The sequence below is a fragment of the Equus przewalskii genome, chromosome 17 (assembly GCF_037783145.1).
Source record: "Equus przewalskii isolate Varuska chromosome 17, EquPr2, whole genome shotgun sequence".
NCBI classification, from domain to species: domain Eukaryota; kingdom Metazoa; phylum Chordata; class Mammalia; order Perissodactyla; family Equidae; genus Equus; species Equus przewalskii.
The window spans coordinates 80,313,486-80,330,032 of record NC_091847.1 but is presented as its reverse complement, the minus strand read 5'-3'; positions in this window follow the sequence as shown (position 1 = coordinate 80,330,032).

The window sequence follows — 16,547 nt, the reverse complement described above, 5'->3', positions numbered from 1 at the left end:
TGGCATGTAAGTAAACTGAGGCTCACTGAGGTTGTAACTTGCCCAAGTTGACAGAGCACATCCTTTGCAGGACAGGAGTCAGCCCGGGGTTCTTGATATGCATAACGCTCTACTGGTCTTTGTGGTGTTTCTTAAACTTTAGTCAGGTGAGTTCAACCTTCAAGATTATTCCAGTATCCTTGCACTATTACTTCCTTAATATTTTTCTTTAAATTGACCCACTTCTTAAAAGTTTAAATACCTGTTTTAGTTTTATCCTAAGCAAAAATATTCTGGAAACCACTGATTTGACTGTTTTCCCTTTAAATACAAATGGAAATAAATATATAACTCAAAATAGAAATGCTCATCTTTGTGTTGCATTAAGAGACTGGGTTACCACCGAAGGTGCTGGAGAGGCCAGTTCTGTGCTGTTCTGTGAAAGCTATTCTGTACCGTTTCTCTTTAGCTAATTATTTAGTGCGTATGATGCTCCTTGGAGCACATTTCAAATTGAATCTAAAGCTAAGTGCATGTGAAAATTTAATAAAGACTGATTTGATGACTGGGAAGTTACTTAAGGACCCAGAGGTCCCCCAGGAGGAAGAAGGCCATGTGGCCGTGAATGAAGCAGTGCATTGTCCACCCTGCCTTCGCATCCTTGGAACAGGGTCTTGCAGGATCTTCCCTCAGGGAGAGGCACTCTCAGCAGATGGGCTCGTGGCCAGTTCATGCCATTATTCTGGGAATGGAGCTTGGGCCTTAGGCATCGACTGCTTCAAGGAAGTCACTCTTTCCTTGTGCCCGCCCCCGCCCCCCCCCCCCCCCCCAGTCAATAGTCAATGTCTAGAAACAAATGCATGCTATGAAATACATGCATGCTTCAAAAACTGTGCTCACCTTCATGGCACGTCTCCTGGCATCCCTAGTCCACTGCCTATGCATGCACACAGACATGCAGCTCAGCTCCCAAAATTTTTTGGGGGACCAGCTTCCAGGCTCCTGATAGTCTACTACTAAATGTTAATTTTTTGTCTAAAAGCTTCTCTATTTTTTTTTGAGGAAGATTAGCCCTGAGCTAACATCTGCTGCCAATCCTCCTCTTTTTTTTTTTTCTTTTTTTTACCGAGGAAGACTGGCCCAGAGCTAACATCCATGCCCATCTTCCTCTACTTTATATGTGGGATGCCTACTGCAGCAGGGCTAGCCAAGCAGTGCCATGTCTGCACCCAGGATCTTAACCAGTGAACCCTGGGCCACCTAAGCAGAACGTACGCACTTAACCGCTGTGCCACCAGGCCGGCCCCAAAGCTTCCCTATTTTTGAAGTACAACTAACCAGGAAGAGGTAACTCTTTATGTTTTATCCACCGTGTGTTCCTTAATGTGAGTGAGTTTATCCCATCCTTTCACAAGAAAAGGCTTTAAGTGATGAGAGATATGGGGATTATGGATAGGAAAAAATATAGAAGCAGGTGGCCAACATTGGGACACAGGAGGTGAGGAGAGGTAAGCTGTCAGGCAGGCATGTCGCCAAGGAGCCCCAGGATGGTCAGTGACGTCATAAAGGGACTGACGCAATATCTTGTTGCAGTTTCCTACGTGATCAAAAAGAGAATCTATAGGAGTCTGGGTCTGCAGGCTTATCACAGGGACCAGCCACCAACGAATGGGTGGGCTCCAGTTAGATAATCGTGGCCATGACAGGTCCCTGGTTGCTGGGCTTGATTCTGTTCCTTGAAGCAAGAGCTTCCAGGGTCCTGGTCTTGTGAGCAGAAAGTTAAGGTTCCTGAAGATGGGAATGTGCTTGAGTCACTTGGGGAATATTTAAAGGGTCATAGCTGGTGAACTCCAAATAACATCAGAGCCTAAGCAGTGGCGACATACTTCCTGCAGCTACACAACATACTATGTTCTTGGGGTTAAGTTTGCAGACTGTTCTGACAAGTACAGGAGGTGGGATTATGGGGTTGCTAGGCAAGGAACCCACGCTGTAAGGAATAAAGCCCCTGATCTTACTTACGTGCTGCGGCGAACTCATGGGACCAAGACCGAAAGGTTTGCACTTGAAACCTTAAATGGATTGACTCAAGCTTGTTACAAAATCGTTTTCCATCCCTGCTTAGAAATATTGAATTACACTCTAATGCACATGGTACATGATGACAACGTTAATGAATGGCCAAAATGTGAACCTTGTCTTTGGTTCTGGGAACTTTTAACACCTTTCTGTTCCCAATCTTGACTTCTTTTTCATTTTTCTTCCCATTTGTTCTCTTTTCCTCTTTCTTCTCTGCCTCCTGGTATCTGCAAAAACCATGTGAGGAAGGGGCTCTGAAGCCCATGTTGGGCCCCCTCTGGTGCTGTCCCAGTGACCTGGCCCGTCTTTCCAGGCACTCCTTTCTCCTCCCCCACCTCCTCTGCCCCTTTACAGCTTCACGATTGCCCAGTTGGAGGCGTCCATTTGCAGCATAATTTAAAATGGTGCCACTAAGAGAACGGTTTTGCTTGTCTTCCTGGTTTCCTTAGGTACAGTGAGCAAGAGAGAGCTGCAGGCTGGCATGGAGGAACAACGCAGCCTCCTTCCTTGAACACCGTGCCAGGCCGCACGTCACTCACCTGGGACACGCGCGTTTATAAGATGTGTCAGCCATATACATATCCATTGAATGTTTCTTAAAGAGACATGTCAGCAATAATAAAATAATAACTAGCTATTTGGTGAGTCCTGGTCAGCATTGTAAAACATTGAATGTAGATCTCTTTCCTTAGCTCGCAGTGCTATACATTATGATACAGGTGGGCTCTGATTTATGCAACGTAATTATTCCCCAGATGGAAACTGCCGTCTGTTTACATGCATGCAGCAGCCTACTGTGTGAGCGTTTCTCAGGGTGCCAGGCCAGGGGGTTCCCAGGCCAATGACCACTCGAAGCAGAATCATCGCGAGTTCTTTTTAAAAATGCAATTTTCTGAGTCTCCTCCCAGACCGGAATCAAGATTTTTAGGGGTAGGTCCTGGTCATCTGCATTTTAACAGGTTCTCTCAGGGTCATTTTCAGAACACCTCAGAGTCTGAAAAACACTCGCATAGAAACCAAAGCAACATTTTAAAATAACAAGTGTTCTCTAGTTTCTGTTCTGTGAAAATATGAGTTTTCACAGGCACCTGCGATTTGCTCAGTGTGTGCTAGTCTCCTCGGCGGACTGCACTGGTTTGAGAGCTGCCACCCTGAGGGCTGCCCTGCACACTCACCACGGGGCGGCTTCCAGGGAGCTAGCTGGTCAGGTAAAGTCCAGGAACCGTCTCTCGACAGCTTGCTAACTCGGGCCTTCCCTGGGCCTTTGCTTAGAAACGACCCCTGGTGCTGACTTTGGGGACGTGAGTTTTGTTCTGTTGATTTTATTCAAGCCTCTTCTCTGGCCTTGGCGGCTCATGCCCTCGCTGAGATGATGTCTGGCAGAGGCCCTCCTGGAGCACAGGGACGTCAGCCCATTCCCGGGCCAGGAGGACGCATCTGCTCTAGGTAAGACCGCAGTCAGCACCCTGCCCTCGGCTTCTAAGAGGCCAACGACCCCCTCTCTGTGTCAAGTCCTATTTGTTTTTAAGCCTTGTCCTCCTTCGTCACTGCCGCCTGTACGCCTTTAAGTCCATCTTCTTGGCAGAAGCCACCTGGGACTGAGAACCCCTAGGACCCCAGTCTCTGCTGTCTGTCAGCAAAGCCCTGTGAACTAAGCCCCCAGTGCACATGCAGATCCGATCAACTAACCAGGGGAAGGAATCCACGTCACAGCTGGAGAATATGGGCTTTTCTGTATTCTGAGACAGTTATTCTAAAAATAGTCCTGTGGAAGATCTAGCAGGGAAAAATAGGAGCAAAAGAGGAATTTTCAAAATGACTCTGAGAGCTCTTCAGGGAAAATGTCAGATACGGTCTCCTGCCATCTCCTTCCTCTGACCCCCTGCGGAAGAGGGGCTGGCTCAGCGGACAGGAAGGGAATTGTAAATCTGCGCTAATTTGGGAAGGGAGGGATGGAGCAGACCCTTGGCAATCAGCAGAGCGGCATCTTGCTTTCTGTCAGCGTTTCGGGCTCTGCTGCTGAATGTGATCCTGCTGCCCCGGAGCCGAAGCGAGGTCACTGGGGCCTCCGGTGTGATCCCTGGTGTGCACCACTCCCCACCATCGGGAGTCAAGTCCCCTGCTTCCAGCTGGAGGAAAGGTTGTCCGTGAAGCTCTACATCCTCTTGACCCGTTATTATTACTTCATGATCCCCAAGAAAGAGAGAAGAGTGACCGATTTCTCTTTCCTTAGCCCATGTTTGCAGGATGGGAGGTACAAAGGCCACTTAAGGTCTCGTCCACTCCTGAAAGTGCTGATAGGGGAGGAAACGGGGAGATGCCACCACAGCGGGAACACAGACTGGACTGTCCTGCACTGACTAAGCTCCAGGAGGAAGGCCTGGCTCAGCCGCGCCAGGAAAAGGATGCAGAGTGTGTGTTTCCTCGTCCTGGAAAGGAGAGGGTAGAGAAAACGCTTTGACTGAAAAGCGAGAGCACTAATTGATTGCTAATGACTACGCAGCCCCAAATGTCTGGAATTTGGTTTAGATTCAATGTAATTTCACATTTGCCAACCACTATTAAATCCCTTTGATGTGCTCCCCGTGCAGCGGCCATGAGCCGCTGATTGGCTCCGGGGTGGAAAACGAGTCTGGCTGGCACGGCGTCCACGGGGGTCTGGCAGGCGGCCACTGTCACCCGACTACCCTCAGCTCTGCTGGGCTCGCTCAGCCTGGCGCTCCCGACACTGGTCTTCTCTGGCCTCTTTTCTGCTCTGCAGGCTCCTGCTCTTGTTTCTCCTCCTTCTCAAGGTTGTAGTCCCTTTCCAGGACCAGTTCCCCTCCTCCTTTCAAAGCAAAACAGAGCCTTTGCTCTTTCCGGCTTCTCTAACTCGGAAGTCAACATCTCTTTACAAAGAACAAAAATTTACTACAATTCTATCAAAATAAAAAGATTAAGAAAAAGATGCAGGGAGAGTTCATGGAAACCCTTTTGTGGGAAAATAGTCCCTGGCTGGGCTTCCCCCCTTGCTGCCCCCTCTCTTTCGTATTCCATTTCTGTTTGTTTTTGGCTGTTGCTCTGCCCTTCCTTCCACAAACAAGCTCCTTTGCTCCCTCAGGCGTTGTGTATGGTCCAGCATACCTTCCCCCGGGCTGCACCCAAATCACTCCCTTTGTTCCAGCCTCTACAGGACCTGTCACCGCTGCCCACAGGAACTGACCTGAGTAGTCCCAAGGCCCCCATTCTAATTCCCCAGGAGGAAGAATATAATTGGCCAGGCTCAGGTCTAGGCTCTTCCCCGACTGAATCAGCTGGGGGGCGGGGCATGGGCAAGGTGCAGAGTGTGCATCCTTCCAGGGCAGAGAGTGGGCCGTGGGCAAGAGGAGGAGGTGGGCAGCCCGGTGCGCTCCCTCAGGGCACTGTCCAGGAGCCCACCTCTTCCGTTTGGGCCCAGCGTCTCAGAGCGTCCAGCATAGCCTTGCAAGAAGTTCCGTTGCTCATGTTCATAATTTGTCACATACGCCAACACTTGCGCTGACCGCTCGCTTCCCCAGAACCAGCTCCTCCTCATCCACATCTGTTACTTCTCCTTTCAAAAGATTTAGGAGGGAAAAAAAATCAGAAAACCTTTCAAGTCGGTTCCATGAGAACCAAGAGAAAAGCTGCGGCAATGGGAGAAAAAACACCTAATTCCACGACATTGGGGACAAATATGGGCTTCCTTCTTAACTCAAGTGTGAAGCAGCATGGGGTATGGGCAGGAAGGACAGCAGACGAGGAGTTAGGACTTGTTTCCTGGCTCTGACTGTGCCTCTGGTGAGCTGTGTGACCTGAGGTCAATCACTTAGCCTTTCTGGGCCTGACTTTTTTTCCTGAAAAATAGAGAATAGATTAGTTGAATCATTGAGTCTTTTCTTATTCTTAAATTCTGTGATAATATAATTTCGAGAAATATTTGATACAAAAATTATAAAACAGCAAAAGAATTTGAATGATCTAAGAGAATTGTTCATCTCCCCATTCATTCTTTTTGTCCATTAAACAGAAATTTATTGAGAGTGTTTAACGTGCTGGCTAATCTCAGTTCTAGACTCTGAATGTGCAAAGGGCAGCAGAGAGCCGATCCCCCCACTCACAAATGCCACAATTTAGCTTGTAAGGGAAAATCTCTGTCATCTATGTTGCAGTGTTTCTGAGGTAAACTTCCTTTTCGCTTAGTGCTGCCTTCTCCCCTAGAACTCTGCACACACTGAGGCCATGGGGCTCCCTTCTCTCTGCCTAACTGGGACTGCGGCCTCTGCTCTCTGGGTAAAAACACTCTGAAACCCTAACACTTAACTGCTCTGGGAGGACATGGACGTGGCTGGACAGAGAAATCGACCCGCTTTCCCATCTCCTTCTGTCAGGTGCTTCTAACAGGACTTCCTCTGTAGGCTGGGAATAAGTTCCAGAAACATCGGATGCCTTTATGTTCAAAGGTAGATGCAACAGCATCGTGAAACACAACCAGACACTGATTATGAGCCATCGCCATGTTGAGTGGCTGACCTCTGCCAACTGCTTGAGGACCGTTTCAGGAATTACACGAGTTAAGACCCAGGAATGACGGGCACTGGGCCGGGCACATCTACGCGCTCAGTGAGTGCTGGCGTCGTAATCGTTACTCCTCCAAACCCTCGACATCCCCCGGAGGGCTTCCTGGATCCCAGTATAACACAGTCCTGGAGGAAATGCACAGGCTGCCCACACTCGCCCCATGTCTTGCATTGGTGGCCTGTGCGGGGGGATCAGGGAAGGAAGGACAAAGGAGGGGAGCTCCCTTTGTGCCACACAGCACCTTTCCCTTCCTCTTCTGTGGACCCCCACATGTCGTGACCCCCACTCCCTGCCCAGCTCAGATTCTCTTTGACTGTGGAATCGCCAGAGAGGCTGGGGGCCAGTATTTCCCAGGTTCGGTCTGGCTCCCTCTCCAGAGACCTCACCCCGAAAAGCCGATCAGCGTGTTCTCAGAAAACACAAGCCCGGTGGAGATGGTTGCCATTTTCTTTACTAAGTGTTATTTTTTCCGTATTAGAGATCTGATTTCCTGCGATTCTTGGAGAGTACCGGGAGGAAGAAGTCAGGAAGCGGGCAGAGGGAGCAGTGACCTAGCGCCCGCTCGTGTCTGGCCTCCTCCTTCACGACTGCAGGACGGGGGTCCAGGTTTCCCACATCGGAGATGTTTGCGCAGAAACAACAGTGTCTTTGTGAACGCATCCTGAGGCTGTGAGCAGAAGCTCCAGCATTTCCCCCTCGGGTCTGTCCCTCCCCAGCAGCGCGGTTTTCCGGGAGCGTCGGCTCCCTGGGCCTCTCCGTACCAGGAGACAGTACTTGGTTGTTAGATGATTTGGAGTTCCTTCAGAATAAAATATCAGGCAAGGCTAACTGACTGTTATTGTTGTAAAAGGCTTCTGTCTTGGGAAATAGCACTCAGTGAGAGGTGAGGAAAGCAGAAGGAAACCTTGAAAAAAGGAAGGCTCCGAAGAGTGCTCCAGAAGGATCTTCTGAGATCTCCCCTCCCCCACCCTGTCTTCGAGGAACTGGAGGGGTTTTCAACGGCCACTCAGAGGTCGCGGGTCTCCTGATAGTAAAGCTGTTACGGGGGGTAGGATTCGATTGATTTGATTAGATTTTTAACAAGAGCTCTCTGTAGGTACAAGACGAAAAGGAAACTATTTATCCAAGTATTCACTAGCGAGCCAATGGGATAACAGCGAGTTATCCCCTCCCAGTTACCGTTTTAATAGCTCATCAAAGGTTTAATATACTATCTCGTTTAGTATTCATAATAACTAGCGAGGTCAGGAGGACAGACCCTGTCTAAGCCCAGCTCCCTGCTCCTCTTTGTCTTTTGAAGGAGGAACCGAGGCCCAGGGAGGCTGGGTGACGTGCCCAAGGTCACAGCCGTGCTGAGCAATGATGCTGAGGCGAAAACATCACCCTGCTGTTCATTCTCCCCCATGTCCGGGTGCCGAGCAGCGCTGCACGAGGCGATCCCGCCCTGCTGTGACGAGATCCCAAAGATTTGGTTCACTCCATAGATGTTTATGTCTACAGTTGAGTTATTACAGTATTCTGGGAGTTCATTCAAAAGATGAGTGTTATTGTATTTTTATTAAAGTAATTTAGTCCATGTTTGAAGGTTAAAAACACAACCTCGTTATTGTATTTGGTCATTTATAAGATCAGGCATTTTTGGTTAGTATTGTGAAAACTCTGTGACCCGGGAGTTGGGATAAGGGTTAATTAATTTACTGACTAATAAGTACAATGAACCAAAGACTGTTCAGCCTCAGGGATTAGAGGCGCACGAGGCCAGTGGTCTTGGTGATGGGTCTGTGGCCCCCGCCTGCCCGTCTTCTGAGGAGCAAAGGAGGCCCCGACGTGGTCCACCGCGTCGGAAAGCACGTGCCCAGGGCATTTCACCCAGTCTCTTTCACTCGATTCCCGTGGTTTTGCCAGGACGTAGGCAGGACTCGCATTTCTTTCCATTTGATTGATGAAGAAAGAAATCTGTAAAGGGCTGTGCCTTGGCTCCCGTCAGTGGGGGCAGAACCAGGATCGGAATTCAGGTTCTCAGTTCCCAACTCAGTGTTCTTTCTCCCTCCTCGGGCTTTCCTCCAGCTCCAACGTGAGGGTCATGTCTACATCACTAATAATTTAGTCTATTGCGACAAAACACTTGGATGGTCCCAAACAAGTTATATATACTTTATTTGGGTCAGTTATTAAAATATCCTTTGAAACCCCTATTCCAAAAAATCATTTGAAAGAAGAGATTCTTGTCACCTGGAATGGGAGGGGAGGTGGATGAAGAAATGTCCTCTCAGGAACTTGTTTATTCCTGTAATTCTTTTGTTATAACCAGTACATGCAGACTTCAGCAAAACACGTAAATATGTAAAATGATCATTTTTCACCTTATGAAAGAATTGCTTGTTAGATTTCAGACTACATGAACACAGGGACCGTATCACATTTTTGAAGAGCCAGAATTTGCCCAGTGTGGCCTGTTGTGCCTGGCAATTATGTTTGATGAATGAATGAATGAACAAATGAACACAGAGAATTTTTAAAAATAAGGACGCAACATAGGTGTATGATTAAGATCGGGCCTCAGTGTCAGACATGTTTGAGATCCACTTTGGGCTGTACCACCTGCTAAATGTGAAACAATCTTCAAGTTAGGATCTAAGGCTCCATCTCGTCAGGTGTAAAGTGAAAACAATAATGGGCTCGCTCCCATCATTGTTGGTTTATTAATAAAAATGTATCAGGTGCCTATTGTATGCCAGGCACTGTTCAAGGCTCAGGAAGACATCTCAGAAAACACGGGTGGCAGGGACCCTAGACAACAAGCAAGGAGGTGCATAAGTAAGGAGTTGGTTACAATCGTGATGCAAGCTAGAAAGGAAGTGAAGTAATGCAGGCCAGCTGTGGACTTGCGGCTGCATCAGGTAGAATGCTAAGAAAAGCCTTCTCGAAGGAGGTGACATTGGAACTAAGACCTGGGGAGAAAAGAGTGGGCATCCCTGGGTAGAACAAAGGAAGAGCTTCCTGGAAGGGAAGCAAGAGCAAAGCCCAGGGAGGGGCCGGGGTTGCAGAGCTGGTGGGGCAGAATGGAAGCCCCTGGGCTGGAGCATGGGCAACAAAAGGGTACATGGTGGGAGAGAGGCTGAAGGTCAGCCGGGTCACGGAGTGCCTTGCAGGGTAAGGTCGGCGATGGGGGCTTTGCTGTGACAGCACTGGGGATCCACCGTGAGTCTGAAGAGGGGGCATCCTTATCCGATTGACATTTTTTTTTTTTAAAGATTTTTTATTTTTTCCTTTTTCTCCCCAAAGCCCCCCGGTACATAGTTGTGTATTCTGCGTTGTGGGTTTCTCTAGTTGTGGCATGTGGGACGCTGCCTCAGCGTGGTCTGACGAGCAGTGCCATGTCTGCACCCAGGATTCGAACCGACGAAACACTGAGCCGCCTGCAGCGGAGCGCGCGAACTTAACCACTCGGCCACGGGGCCAGCCCCTCCGATTGACATTTTTAAACAGTCCTCTGCTCGGTAAAGAGCATCAACACCCACCTAATTGCTTCTACGAAAAACCTGAGTCCTTCTTGGCTCCTCAGTTTCCCCTCTCCCTCTCCATCAACAAATTCAGGGAACTTGCCTCTGAAATACACCCCGAGCATCTCAGTTTCTCCCCACCTCCACAAAGACTGCCTTCTTCCAAGCGGCTGTCTCCTGTCCAGGCTATGGCAAGGCAACCTTAGACACTATACAGTTTCAGAGCTCATCAGACTTTCAAAGGGAGAGGTCAAATAGGCAGTTGGACGCTTAAGACTAAAGCTCAGGCTGGGGGTTATGTGAGATAACGTGCATAAACAGTTGGCACAGGACCTGGCTTCTAGAATGTTCTAAACACTTGATCGTTTAAAAAAATCATACCCATCCTCCTGGTGCTTTTCAACGTGCTGAAAAGATGAAGGGATTTGGAGCAGGAGACGTAGGTTTATGTGCTAGTTTAAGAGAAGTGTGACTCTGGACACGTCCTGATTCCTGGAGCCCTATTGCGTCCCCTGTGAAATGAGGATGTGGACACCTGTCCTTTCCATTGCGCAAGGCTGCTGTGAGCTGCAGATATGATGATGGAGGTGAAACTGCTTCGTAAGCTGAAAAACATCTTTTCATGAACAATCAACTACGTGAAATTATATTTAATTCAGTTACCTTGTATACAGGACCTCTCAGGTTCCTATACTGTAGGACCACAATACAAACTAAATTTTATTATCGAGCACTAGGGTCTTCAGCTTACAAGAAGACTGAGTCGCAAGCTCTTGAACTTCAGCCTTGAGTGGTCCACCAGTGCTGTCCGTAGACCTCTCTGGGGAAATGGTGCTGCCCAATGTGGTAGCCACTAGCCATCGTGGCTATTGAGCACTCGAAACGTGGCTAGAGTGATGAAGGAACGCACCTTTTATTTTTTTAATTTTAATTAATTTAAAATTAAATAGCCACGTGTGGCTAGTGGCTACTGTATTGGGCAGTACAAGTCCAAAAGCTCGACTTTCTCAGGACTCATCCATACCATGAGGACCCACGAAGGTCTTTTCTAGTTCTATACACGCTCTACATGCACAGTTCAGAAATAGACGAGCCAATTTGGATAAAATAAGGGGTGAATCCCGAGTCGCTTTTCTTATCCCCAAGTCAAAGCTAATCCTAGACAGCTTTTTTTAAAGTTCGTAACTGGCTTATCAATCAGCAACAGGAAAGACTTCAAAACAACAACACAGTTTCAAGTAAAAGACAATCCTGGAAGATGAACCACTTGAGAAACACATTCTCCTGGGAGTTATATTTTGATATCAAGTAGACTACTTGTTCCAAAGTTAATATTCTCCGTTTCTCATTAAGAAAAATCGCTAGGGAAAAAATATTTGGAATTGCATAAATAAACGAAAGGCTGCAGGGGGAATTGTTTATATGATGTTGACAGTTGCAAGGTCGTAAGGGGTTTCCATGATGAGGCTGGCACCAATTTTGTCTCTTTGCATATGGACTGTGTTCCTATTACTGGGTGTTTAGAACATAAGGTGAAATATAGAGAGAAACAGACAGGAGAGGAAGGTAACACGATTGAATTGTTTAGGGTAAAAGAAACAATGGAAAGGACTGAAGATGCAAGAAATGAGACAACTTCTGAAGGGGAGCAATGAATAGGGACTGAAATCAAGAAGACAGAGAGAAAACAGATTGGGGTAGGTGGGTGGGGATCAGGGAAGAAATTCCAGATCCACTTGTGAACTATGCCAGGAGCTAAGCCTGTCTGTGGAGGGTGGTGGAAAATAAGGAAGACCAGAAGAAAAATTACTTTGGAAAGAAAGAGAGTGACAAGGTAGTGAGGACAAGGGGGGACAGCTGTCATCTCATTTAATTAAGAAATTATTAATGGAACAGACGGGGCAGCCACAATGAGCCTTTACTGATGAGATGCTACTGAAATTCCAGACAATAGCAGCGGAAAAGTTATTGAGAACCAAAGTGGTAAGAAGGCTAATTTAATTGATAATAACATTATACTTAGCACAATGCTCAGGAATTTAAAAATCACACATTAAATAAATTTAAATGACTTCAGTTATCATCTAATTATGGTTGTTTAAATAATGTAATACAATTAAATGTTAAAAAAATAAAAAGCCCTAATAATTTTAAGTGAATTCTCCCTTGGAGCAGTTACCATTCAATCCTGCATTCCTTGTGGACGCATAGCGCCTGAATGGCCACACCCTCACAGAACGGAGGTAGTTGTTAGGTAGAAGAGGACAGACGGCAAATTTAGCTTCTAAATGCCTTACTTTTTTCTCCTCTGTCCCTGATTTCCATGGTAAAAAGAGCTAGTTTCTCTCCTCACATAACCACGTCGTCTCTTTCTCCTTCCTCCCCTTACCAAGCTGGGTGGCTGACAGCAGCTCCCTGCCTTCGTCATGAGAAACATGGCGTCAATCTTGTTAGTCTAAATGTCATGTGGGTCATCTGGGACCCCAGCCATGCAAGTTACCTTCAAAAAAAGCTATCTGATTGGAGCCAAGAACCATAGACTTATGGCCGTGACCACGTTGCTGATTGTGATGGGGGGAGAGAAAGGCAACATTTTGCTCACCTGACTCCTTTGTGGGCAGTCAGTCCTGAAATCCTTCTCACTCAGAGTAATTGCCTCATAGTGGGTAGAAAGAAACAGACAAAGCAACTGATCAATTTGAAAATATCTTTATTCTTCCTAATAACACTTGAATGTTGCAAATTATTCCAAAAATATGCAGAGAAAGGTAAAGATCTTATCACCCTACCCAGACAATTACTATCAAGAATTTGATGTGTGTTTCCAGAAATCAACATACATATTAAGATAAATACGTATTATATGTATATATGTACATTAACAAAAATATGTCCTTTTAAACTTAATGTATGATGGCCATTTTCCATGTCAACATGCCATACCTCATTGAATGAAAGACACTCATGATTGTAAGATTATGTACCTATAAGAGGGAAAAAGTACTGCAGATTATAATTAGCAGGCTCTGTAGACTACAAGACACATCCTAATTTCAGAGATGTTAAAATATTAAAAAGATGTCTTATAAATGATGAATACAGTATTAAAAATTTCCTTAACCTTTTGGACAGCTGCATAATTCTGCACTGTACGGCCGTATCATAAATTACTCAACAAATCTCCTATTAGTAGACATTTGCATTGTTTCCAATATTTTCAAATTTTCATGAACTTCCTTAATGTACATCTTTGCACACTTGGCGTATTACTTCCTCAGGTTGAATTCCTAGAAGTAGAATTGTTGGAGTAGATAAGTGTGATAATTCTGTCTACACCAGGTGATACTGATTTACCCTCTGACCAGCTGTGTTTCTGGGCGTCTACCTCCTTCAGCCCCAGCAATTTGTATGCCATCTATGTAAACCTGGCCTGGACCTCAAATAAGAAAAATCCAAAGCCATACACCTTATTTGCCATCTACTCTCATTCTTATCTTTCTTCTTAGTGTTCCCAATATTCAAGAGGCTTCAGGAACTTGAAATGGGGATGTCCATAGACAATTCCCCAATAATGGGCAAAGCCCAGATCTGTTTATTTGCAGAGAGCCGCCCTTAACAACAGGGCTGAATTCAACCACCTGCTTTACTGCTCTTCATCTTTCTGCCGCTTGGGACAAGGCCTAAGGACCACAGCTGTGGATGTGACTTAATATTGGTAGCACCAATACCTAGTGGGGCATCTTTCCCGAAATCTTTTGTTTACTGGATCTGAAATCTGTTAGCCCGTACTGTGCCCTAGGCTGTGGGGACACACAGATGAGTGGCTTACAGTTCCTGTCTGAGGAATCTCCGATCTAAGGGGAGATGAGATATGCTCATATGAAGTTAGAGAACAGAAGACAAAATCATCGATTTCAGGAGACAGGATGCGATTTAGTGTCGAAAGAGAGGACATTAAGTCCAGAATTTGAATGAATCAGCCCTGCTGAGAGGCACCAAGACCAATGCTAATGTGCGTGACCTTCTGGAAGCACAAAGTGACACATGGCGGGTGCTCCTCCGGCAGCTGCGTCCCGCACCGTCCCTGCAGAGTTGAAGCACATAGACACAAGCTCAGTGTTTTCCTGGAGCGCCAGAGGCCAGCTGTCCCAGCGTCCCGGGGTCCTGGAGGAGAGCAGCAGGCCACTTGACTTCAGCCTCTTCGGGAGCAGCACCCTGAGGGCAAGACGCAGAGCTCCCAGATCCTGAGCGCAGGACTCAGGGCTGCGATGCGAAGGCAGTGGGAATTCACCCGTGACCTGTCCGTGCCCAGTGGCACGGGAATGATAGTCCTGTTCACAAAACAAGCTTGCTAGTTCGTCTGTAATTCAAGTTTGGGGACATACACCTTCCAAACCAAAGTTCATGAGAGAGAGAGAGTGAGCGAGATTTCTTTATTTTGTTCTTTCTGAAGTCAGATGCACATGCTTTCAGGAGGTGTGTCCTGCTTCGGGGCTCCAATTTGATGGTGGTGGCCAGAAACAAATGACTCGCTTGCTGATATGGAGGGAGTGCAAATGCACCTGCCTGGCCCCAGGTCAGGGCGTGTGTGTAAACGATGAGGGGGGGAGGGCCTGACGACTGGACCCATCAGTGGATCTTAATCAGAACTGTGGGTTGGAATCCTGGGGAGCGTTCCAGAATAGACGCAGGTTTGGACAACCTGGACCCCCTGAATCAGACTCTTGGGGTGGGTGGGGCACTGTTTTTCAAGAAATTCCACTGGTGCCTCAGATGTGCTCCTCTGGTTAAAAATCACAAAACTGGGTGCCCGGCCGGCAGCATAACGTTAAGTTCGTGGGCCGGATCCTGGGTGTGGACCTACGTACCGCTCATCAAGCTACAAAAAGAAAAAAAAGAAAAAATCACTAAACTGAGTAATCTCTAGCCAGGAATTCTCAGACTCAATGTTTTGGGGCTACTGTGTAATAAAAAATAGTGAAGAAAAATCAAAATGAGGCTTAAAATCATTTAAATAGCACATTTTGAATCCCATAACTTGTGTTTACATTTAACCCCATAACACTTAATGTAAGATTGCAAAGCAATTTAATCTTGCAAGATAGTGAAAGGTTAATGAAAAAGATTCATTCTCGGATCCATAGGCAGTCTGGTCTGAAAATGGAATACACGGGTAAGGTTGTATGATGAATGGCTCCTTGAGTCCTGTTAGGGTGACCCTGAGACTGAAGACACCACCTCGTTTGGTGAAATGGTTACGGTATGAATTTGATCCTCTTCATTGTGGGAGGCCCAGGCCCGTGGTTGTCCTGCCTCCTCCTCCCACCTGCCTCTCCCCAGAGAAAATCCTGCCACAAAAGTCTGGGCTTCACCTGTGATGAACAACCTCCCCTTTGTCTAATGTTGGTTGTAACGTTTCTGGGCTGACCAGTTCCCCCTCAAGGGGAGTGTTGTTAATGATGACCTTAATAAGAGCAGCCAGCATCTGCTGAACTCGTGCTGTGTTTTAGGTTCTGTGCTAGGGGCGGGAGACACCTCTTCCTTTCTAGCCAGGGATCCAGGTTCCCAGGAGTTTACAGTTCAGGAGAGGCCGTCTGTTTTCCAGGTTCCATATTAACCGTATTGCAATCACAAGTGTGAATATGGTTCTTTTCCACTCTTTCCGCCTGTGTATTGGCTTTCACATAATTATCATCTCTTTTTAGGACACTCAAGCACCTTGACATTGGACACAATCTTAGCATTTGGTGACCAAGAAATACTTCAAGCTGGTGAGGCAAGACGGGATAGGTGAAGGGAGCCTCCAAGTGAGACGAGAACAGGAGGATGATGGGAGAGCTGGCAACTGCGCAGCCCGAGGAGGGAGCTGGTCCTCGCGGCTCAGTGTCTGCCACCTGCTCCTAGGGTGGCGCCTCTCCCCTTCCCATGCCCCCTGCCCCCTTAAGAGTCGAGGCAGAGTTCCATTCTCCTTCGCTGAGGTCTCGTGTGGAGAGTCCCTCTGCTGACAGTGTTGTATCTCTAACCCATGTGCTCCATACCATTGCCTCCCAAACTGCCCCCCCAAGACATCTTGATGTTCTTCAGTCCTTCTCTGTCTCACAGCTTCCCTAGGTCCTCCTCTCTGCTTCCACATACCCCCAAGACTTCTCTTTCTTCTGCGGCTCTCTCTAGCCACTAACATAGGTGTCAGCTTTTCACTGCAACAGTTTTTGGAGGCGAAGAAAAGAATTCTGCAGTTACTGACTCCACATACTTGTCATGCCACCAGTGTGCAGTCTGGTTTCTCCTCCCACCATGCTCCTACACACCACGTGCCTCAGTCCTGGCAGATCCCCCGACCTGCCAGAGTCCTTCCTCCTGGGCCTCTCCACGGGATTCGAGACACTTAGTTCCTGGGTGCTCAGTGCC